This window comes from Danio rerio, chromosome 18 (assembly GCF_052040795.2).
Source record: "Danio rerio strain M-AB ecotype USA chromosome 18, GRCz13ab, whole genome shotgun sequence".
NCBI lineage: Eukaryota > Metazoa > Chordata > Actinopteri > Cypriniformes > Danionidae > Danio > Danio rerio.
Window position 1 is genome coordinate 41,600,001 of NC_141038.1, and position 8,911 is coordinate 41,608,911.

The following is an 8,911-nucleotide window of genomic DNA, read 5'->3' on the forward strand; positions in this document are numbered from 1 at the left end:
TTCTGACACTCATTTCAGACTCTTTGATCAAGTGACCTTTCACTTTCCTTGCATTGTTGTTTGTTTGCCTATGTTAGTGTTGGCCAATTAATCTAGGCCGATTGTTTTCTTTTCATTTTATTTGTAGGACTTTTATTTGTTTTCTTGCTTGCTTTGGTTTTAAATGGTACAATAATTGTTTGATTGAGCATGCAATTACTTTGACTTTTTTTACTTTTGTGTTTGTTTGTTTAGTTTTGTTTTGGCAGTTATTTGGGGGGTTATTAGTTTGTTTGCTTTTAATTAACAATGCTTTTCTGCTTGTTAGTTTTTTTCATTTGTTTGGTTTTAATGTTTGTTTGTTTTTTCAAGTCTTTTTATTTATCTTATTTATAAAATTTATAAAAAAAATGTTTTAGCCAATTTATTTGTTTAATAATTTGTTTATTTATTTGTTTGTTGATTTGTTTGATTTTCTATCCATTGAAGGGCATATTTTCCCCATGAACCTTTTTATTTTTAGCATTTAAATTAAATTTAATTTAAAAAAGCACATGCAATTACAAAAAGCACCAGCAAATTAAGAAAAGATCCTTATTGATTTGATCGCATATGCACTTTTACACAATGCAAACACTTTACTGTATGAATGCGTTGACTTACTAGAGACAAGGGAATTGAGACATTAAAATAAACAAACAAAAAAGATCACTTACAACTTCACTGAGCAATAGTCACGACGCAGCAGTTTCTGTCATTTTTTGGGGCTCCTTTGAAACATTTCAGTTGTGTTCCATTCTTTTTGTGTTGTGAGAGAATGCTGTTGTTTTTGTAAAAAAAAACAAAAAAAAACGTTCTTTTGTTTACTTGTTTACATTAGCATTTCTTGTTTGTCCATTCCTTCGTCCCTGCATTTTTTTATATGTCGTACATTTTCTGTTACTTCATTCATTTTTACTTTTCTTTGATTGGTGATTGCTGGATTTCTGTAGCATCATTCTGTAGCATTTTAGAGTAATTGTATAATATTCTTTCATCAGCCCCTTTTACACATACAGACCTTTCCGGAAAATTACCGTTCATTTTTTGAAATGTGATTATGTGTGAACAGGCCTTTTTTGAAAAAAAACCTGTAAATTTGTTTTGTCAATTTTCCGGAAAGAGAAGTTTTTACATCACCAGTAATTAGCCGGAATGCTGCTCTGTGTAAACATAAGGAAAAATACTGGAAAGAGTGCATTTACGCTTAACATGAGATGTCAACTTCAGCCAATCAGAATACTCAGATGCATTCACATTCGCGCTGTTTATGAAAATAAAAGCTTTTGAATATTTTCCCAGAAACATTTAGCTGCTAGAAGTTAGTCAAATAATGCTTCTATGTTCTTTCTTAATGCCAACTGTGTTAAGAATTATTGGTAAAATGCTAATGATTAACCGCTGATTGTTTGCCTTCACGCTCTGCTTTAGTTGCTTGACCCGTGTGTTTGCGAAGGAGCTGGTGAGCACCAGTACAAACACATATTGTGTACATCTCGACATGCGAATATGTTCATTGATTTATTCATTAATTTTCTTTTTGGCTTAGTCCCTTTATTAATCTGGGGTCGGAAGCGGAATTAACCGCCAACTTATTCAGCATTTGTTTTACGCAGCGGATGCCCTTCCAGGCACAACCCATCACTGGGAAACCCATAAACACTCATTCGCAAACATACATACACTATGGACAATTTAGCTTAGCCAAGTTACCTGTACCGCATGTCTTTGGACTGTCTGGGAAACAGAAGCACACGGAGGAAACCCACAGGGACAAAAGCAGCTGCAGGAATGCTAAAGCTTTAAATAAAAGTCAAACCATCAACAAAAGCCTGACAACTTCCATGTTTACAAATGCAGACTAACCCATTTAGAGCTCATTTCTGGTTAATGATGTCAAGATTTATCGGTATTTTGGAATGGATCTGTGAATGATCTTTGCCTGTGTGAACAGCACTTATTTGAATCTACTGGTAATCTTCCTGCAATTTTTTTGGATATTTACCAGTATAACTGTTTGTTTGGTCATTCATTCATTAATTCATTGATACATTGATTGATTGATTGATTGATTGATTGATTGATTGATTGATTGATTGATTCATTCATTCATTGATTCATTAATTCATCTATTCATTCATTCATTCGTTATTGTTTATTTACATTGGCTTTATAAAATGAAATACATTTGCTTGCCTGCTTTTGTGCATTTGTTGATTTTTTATGTTTTATTTAGTTATCTAGCTTGTTCATTCATTCATTCATTCATTCATTCATTCATTCATTCATGCATTTGTTATTGTTCATCTATAATGGGTGTATGAAATTGAATTTGTTTGCTGTTTGTTTGTTTTATGTTTTGTTTAGGTTCATCCATTCAAACCATTATTTCAATAATGACTTGATAAAAATTTTGTATTTGTCTTAATTATTTTTTTTCATTTTAGTTTTATTTTCTGACTATGTGAAACATTGGCGACTGTTTCTTCATTCATGTGTTTGTTTTCACAATGATTTCATCAAATGATGGGGTGCGTTCAATCCATTTAGATCTCTTTCTCTTTTTTTCTTTTTCTTTCATGGCTCCCCATCTCTCTGGTTCCTGAATCCAGGAGGTCTTTGCTCTTTGGCACTGGCGATCGTGGTGACCAAAGCAGGAAGAATCATAGGGCACGGCAGTGAATCAAAGGCTGGACCACGCATAGGATGGCGGGGGTGTGGGGGTTGTGTGGAGGTGATGACCTTGAGTATTGATCCAAGCTTCCATAATTTCCATGGCTTACTGGGGCCCTTCTCCCAACCTGCTGGAGTACATTAGACCAGAAATCCATAACACGGCCCATGTTCATCCAAGCACAGGAAGAAACTGAATTAAATGTTAAAAAACAATCTGGAGCTGCAGTTGGGGCCGATTCATCATGATTCCCGGGTGTCAGGCAGGTAGGATGACCATGGAGGATTCAGCCAATGGCCGGAGAGCTCACACCACAGATAGACTCATTCAGACTCATCTGTCAGCAAACTGGCCAGTGCAGGATTTTTAAACACTGACACAAATGTGGCCGTGGTCAGCAAGTTACTAAATTACTTTGGAGTTATTGTCCGAGATGAGAATGGATCAAATTTGAAACAACAGCAATTGTATGAATATTGAAGCTATTCTGCATGGCAGCAAGTATTAAGTAAGCCCTACTGAATCTGAATTAAACTGTAAATACAATCAGTCCAAGGTTAGTTAAAAGATTTCAACTTTTGTATCTGTCTCTGTGCTTAAAGCTTTAGTAATTCAATTAAATAAAGAAACCTAGAACTGCACAAAAGGAAAAAAAAAAAAATGAGCGGGGGGTGGGGGACTGTGAGGGGCGAGCGCGTGCACGTCTAGAACGTGCTGACGTGAGACGTCTGCTTTAGCCAATCAGAACAGTCAGACGCGTTCACGTCCGCGCGGTTTATGAGAATAAAAGCCTTTGAATATTTTTCCAGACACATTTAGCTGCTAGAAATTAAGCAGATAACCTTTATATGTTCATCTTAATGCCAACGGTGTAAATAATTATCGATAAGATGCTTAGGATAAGCCGTTGTTTGTTTACCTTCAAGCTTTGCGTGTGCCCGTGAAACAGCCCCTGAGCGCCAAAACAAACATATCATGTACATCTCGACATGGCAACAGGGTTTTCAGAGCTGTGTTAGGGATCTCTGGGTATTCTGCCGTTACTTTAATCCAGAACACTGGCAGAGTTGTTGTCTCGAACACTGATTTAAGGCCGCCGTCATTTACGATCTCCAGCAGTTGGTCTTCTTCTTGCACAGACACGCTGGATTCAGCTGGTTTGTTGACAAATGGGTCACGTATCCATTCCCTAGCCGTTTGTGGGTCCTTTGAGGTTGGGAAGTAGCGCTCAAACTCCTTTAACAGCGAAGACTGTTGATCGTGCACCAGCTTGGTGAGTGAGGGCCCAGGATCAGTCTCACACAAAATCCCCGCTAATGTTTGAAACATGTCTAATATGCCTCAGTTTGGCTTTAAATGCAGCTACTTTATCTGCCAACTTAAAGATAATTAATTCTTGTGCGGCCCGGTACTGATTGATCCACTGACCCGTACCGGTCTGCGACCCAGGGGTTAGGGACCACTGCTGTAAAGTAACAAATTATAAATACTCAAATTGAGTAGTTTTTCTCAGGAATTGTAATTTTAGTTAGTTTAGTTTAGATTTTGTAATGAGAATTAGTTGCAATGTACCTTAAATTCAACAAACGGACCATCAAAATAAAGGCATGGCTGACAACTGACAGCTTTTTGAGCAAGTGCTCCAAAGGTTCTCTTCAGTCGCTAAATCCTGGTTTAGGGACTTTGCCAAAAATCTTTAGTGCAAAAGACTTCAATCACCATGACAGTGTTGATGTGAATTTTTGTAATGTGTGAGTGAAATGATATAATTTCCACAGGGAAAGCGAGGGTGTATCCCCATGCTTTTATCATGTTCAACAAGGGGCAGAGTGACATTAAAGCTCATTACAGCTGTTGATCTGAAATCAATGTGAAGATGTGGCCCCGTGTCTTCATAGTGTTGAGTCTAGACTGCTTCCAAACTACTTGCATTCTACTATGACAGAGTAATCGCACCATTGACCAGGCACTCCTGTATGGAAGTCATTAAACAAAACTGGGGATTAACCGGGGGTCGGGCGCGTGTTATTATCATGTAAAAAGGTTTCCTTTTCAGCTCTGCCAGGAATATTTAGAATAATGATATGTTGTAGGTATTGCATGGATGAGGCTGCTTGTATGTTATGGGGAGTGACAATGCTAGGGATTCTGCACAGATTCTTTTTTATTTGGGTCCTCCTGTCAAAATCACGTTTGAGTAGGGGGATTTTGCCATTAAGGGATTTGGGGGTGACATCAGTGTGGCCCCTATAAGTATATATGTACTCCCATTTTTTTTTATTTTTTTTTTTACCTTGCATGAAATCATTAGTTTAGATAGTTAGAATAGATGCTAGGTTGTTATAGACCCAATATTCTGGTCCAGAGACTCAAGGAGTCATCTATTAGATGTGTGCATTGACATGTGGACAATTTTAAATCTAAAATATTTTTTGTGTGTATATATACGCCTCTGCAATATCTAGTAGACATATCTGATGTATCTAATGTAGGAGGCCTTGATGGACAGAGGCGAATTTGGCCATGATGCCAGGGTTAAATGACTCTTTTTCAAAGGACATCCTTGGATTTTAAATGACCACAGAGTCAGGACCCCACTGGGCAGCATAGTGTCCCCTTCACTGTACTGGGGTGTTAGGACCCAGACCACAGGCTGAGCACCCCCTGTGGGCCTCACTAACCCCACTTCTTGCAGCAACCTTAGCTTTCACAGGTAAATACACTATATAAATACACATTACAAATATACTACAATTGCTATATTTTATCCATAACTCACAGAAGATAAAAATAGTAGTTAATAGTTACATAAAAAAAAACAACAACAGGCAAATGAATTTTTTTTTTCATGCACTGTAAAACCCATTAAGTTAAGGTAACACTACGGGCAACTTAGTTTATCCAATTGCAAGTGACCTTCTTGCTGTGAGGTGACAGCGCTACCCACTGCGTCACCCACTTTCTTGTTTTGTTTTGTGTAAAAATGCAGTTAATGAGTATTACCATTGGTTGTGTATTCACGTCCCATCTTGTTTGAGCACATGGCTTTGTTTTGTTCTTTATATCTCTATATCATACTCTTTGTCATAATTCAAGTCTCATCGTGTTGCCAGTTTGTTGTTTGTCATTACTTCCCTGAAATTGTTCTTTTTTTCACCTGTCTAATCTAATCCTGCCCTGCCCTGCCTTGCCAGCCCAGTCTAGATTTGTTTAATAGTTAATGTGTTGTTTTTGTTGCCTTTTTGTTTTGACTTTATTGTTAAATAAAACCTGTTTTCCCTTGCTCTCTCTACCCACATGCCTGAAAGTCCTCCAACACATACCTGATATTGATAGTTTAAACCGTTAGAACTCTATTTTAATAATCTAAGTGCAAAGTCTAATGCACATGGCGCAAAAGCATTAAGGGTGTGTCCGAATCTACTTTTTCTATTTTAAGAACAGAAAAATACGGTCTGCACTCTGGCGCATGGTCTAACAGGGTTGTGCTTATTCTCTTAATGAAATATGACTGAGTATTGAGCTTAATGTGCATTAAAACAGGCAGAGTCTAATCTCACATTCCCTTTAAGAGTCAGTTGGTCCACGCCATGGTATATTTGCTATTTAGATGGCGGACTTTGAAAGTGGAAAAACTGAACGTTTCACTAGCGAGAAAACAGTTAAACACACTATGTGCAGATTGTGGATAAAGTATGAGCCTCCTCCATTTGGCCTCTTTACTTTTTCTTTACTTTAACACTTTACTCTTTTACTTTTGTGGATAAGGAAATGGTGTTGTATGCACTCCACTGAAGACATCCATTAGCCAACATAATTAAAATATGCAAATATTTGTTTTAAATCTATTTCTGAATTCAGTTCTAATTTCCAGCAAACTAATAAATGAACAATAATAATGAAATGTGGTGAAATTGAGTTATATTCAAACACACGTCCTTTTCTTATGCCCCATAGTGATGCATACGTCTCCAAAACCCGACAGGTGGACAAATCTAAACTTTACTTTATTAAAACATAAATATGCATATAATAAATAATACTGCTAATAATGATGACATAATGCAAATGCAAACTGAGACAAGGCATGGAGGTAGTGCTTTATATATTTATGTAGCAAATAATACTTTTTGTAACATTTTAATCCTTTATTTTTTTGTCAAGATATTTGTGTTTTGCTGTTCATCCTGTGCGTATTAAGCAATGTGTAAGTGTTTGGACTCGCATAGGTGCATAACTAACTGCTCTGCGCTGGACTTAAAACCAGCTTTCAGTTGGTCGATGGTGCAATTTATTTCAGTTCCTCAAATTAGCAACGCATCAACAATGCACCCCAAAACACAACTCCTATTTCGACCAGTCTAAAGTGGCGAAAATGGATTTGGTATTTAAACAACATGACGCAAAAATTGAAAATTACTGTTGCGCTGGTCTGGAAAATAGAAAACAAATCTCGCCATACACGTCTTAAGCCTTATTGCACCTGGTGTATGATGGGGCCCTTATTGCTTTTTCCTTCTTCTGTAGAACAGACAAAAAATATATTCAGAAGAAAACTAAAAACCTGTAACATTGACTTCCATTGTAGGAAAAATAAATGAGTCAATTAAGTAAAGAAACTCAAAGGTTTGAGTAAAAGAGTCGTTTTGGGTAAACTATCACATTTATGTTATTATAATGATTACGTTAATAACTAATAAAATCTGTAAAGCAGTCCCTTGAAAGATGTTTATTAGATCTCTGTACAGAGCGGATGTTATCCAGACCAAAAGCTTTTTAAAAGTGCATGCATGTGCTATTTGTGATATGACTCTAGCAAGTCAACAGAACATCCTAATTCATTTATAAAAGTCAGTTTGTAACTGAAAGTGTCTACACAATAGTGATAATCTTTAAAGGGCGCCTATGATAAAAATCAACTTTTGTAAGCTGTTTGGACAGACACCAAACACCACAGACACCAAAGGCTTCTCTTACATCTTGTAAAAGGGGTAAAATAGGTGCCCTTTAATTTAAGTGCATAAACCCATTGCTTTTAAAACTATTAGTAGTTAAGAAAGTTATTTGTATGATTCAGGAAATAAGCTATATGCAAGATTCTAAAAATTAAGTTGTCAATTGAAGAGTTCAGATGCAAAAACCTATAAGTGTTGTCTCAAACTTCCATCGAAAATGAACATTTTTCTCAGCCTTTTTTGTTCATGTTAAGTTATCCCATTTTAAAGACCAGGAAAAGTCGCTTACAGTGCATCCACAAAGTATTTATAGCACTTTACTTTTTTCACAGTTTTTTTTTTTATGTTACAGCCTTATTCCCAAAAAGATTAAATTCATTTATTTCCTCGAAAATGTGATTTTTAAAAAAAATATTTCTAATTCATAACAAATAAAAAACCTGAAAAATCACATGTGCATGAGTATTCAGAGCCTTTGCTCAATACGTTGTTGATGCACCTTTGTCAGCAATTACAGCCTCAATTATTTTTGAATATGATGCCACAAGCTTAGCACACCTGTCTTTGGAAATGTTTGCCTATTCCTCTTTACAGTACCTCTCAAGCTCTATCAGGTTAGATGGGAAGAGACGGTGTACAGCCAATTTTAGATCTCCCCAGAGATGTTCAATAGGATTTAAGTTTTGTCTCTAGCCGGGCCACTCAAGAACATTCACAGAGTTGTTGTGAAATCACTTCATTGATTATTTGGCAGGTCATTGTCCTACTGGATGATGAACCGTAGCACCAGTCTAAGGTCAAGAGCACTCTGAAGCAGGTTTTCATTCAGGATGTTTCTGTACATTGCTGTGTTCATCTTTCCCTCTATCCTGAGTAGTCTTCCAGTTCCTGCTGAAAAAAATATCCCTACAGCATGATACTGCCACCGCCATGCTTCACTGTAGGAGTGGTATTAGCCTGGTGATGAGCGGTGCCTGGTTTTCTCCAAATGTAACACCTGGAATTCACTCAAAAGAGTTCAGAGATCAGACCATAAGAATCTCACTCCAGAATGTACCTGAGCTCAATTTACAGCTTCACAGCAAAGGCTGTGAATACTTGTGTACATGTGATTTTTCAGGGGTTTTTTATTTTTAATAAATTTGCAACAATTATAAATAAACTTTTTTTTCACATTGTCATTATGGGGTATTGTGTGTAGAATTTTGAGGAAATAAATAAATTGAATTCACTTTGGAATAAGACTGTAAACATAAAAAAGGTG

General features: G+C 36.6%; 1 long non-coding RNA gene across 1 annotated transcript in view; it reads left to right on the forward strand.

Moving 5' to 3' along the window:
- Positions 1 to 5,975, forward strand: part of LOC141378759 (uncharacterized) — a 120,162-nt gene extending 114,187 nt beyond the window's left edge. The window contains exons 2-3 of the long non-coding RNA XR_015515210.1: positions 2,631 to 3,598; positions 3,642 to 5,975. This is a non-coding gene — a long non-coding RNA (uncharacterized LOC141378759). The remainder of the gene's footprint in view (positions 1 to 2,630; positions 3,599 to 3,641) is intronic.
- The last annotated feature ends 2,936 nt before the right edge of the window (positions 5,976 to 8,911 follow it).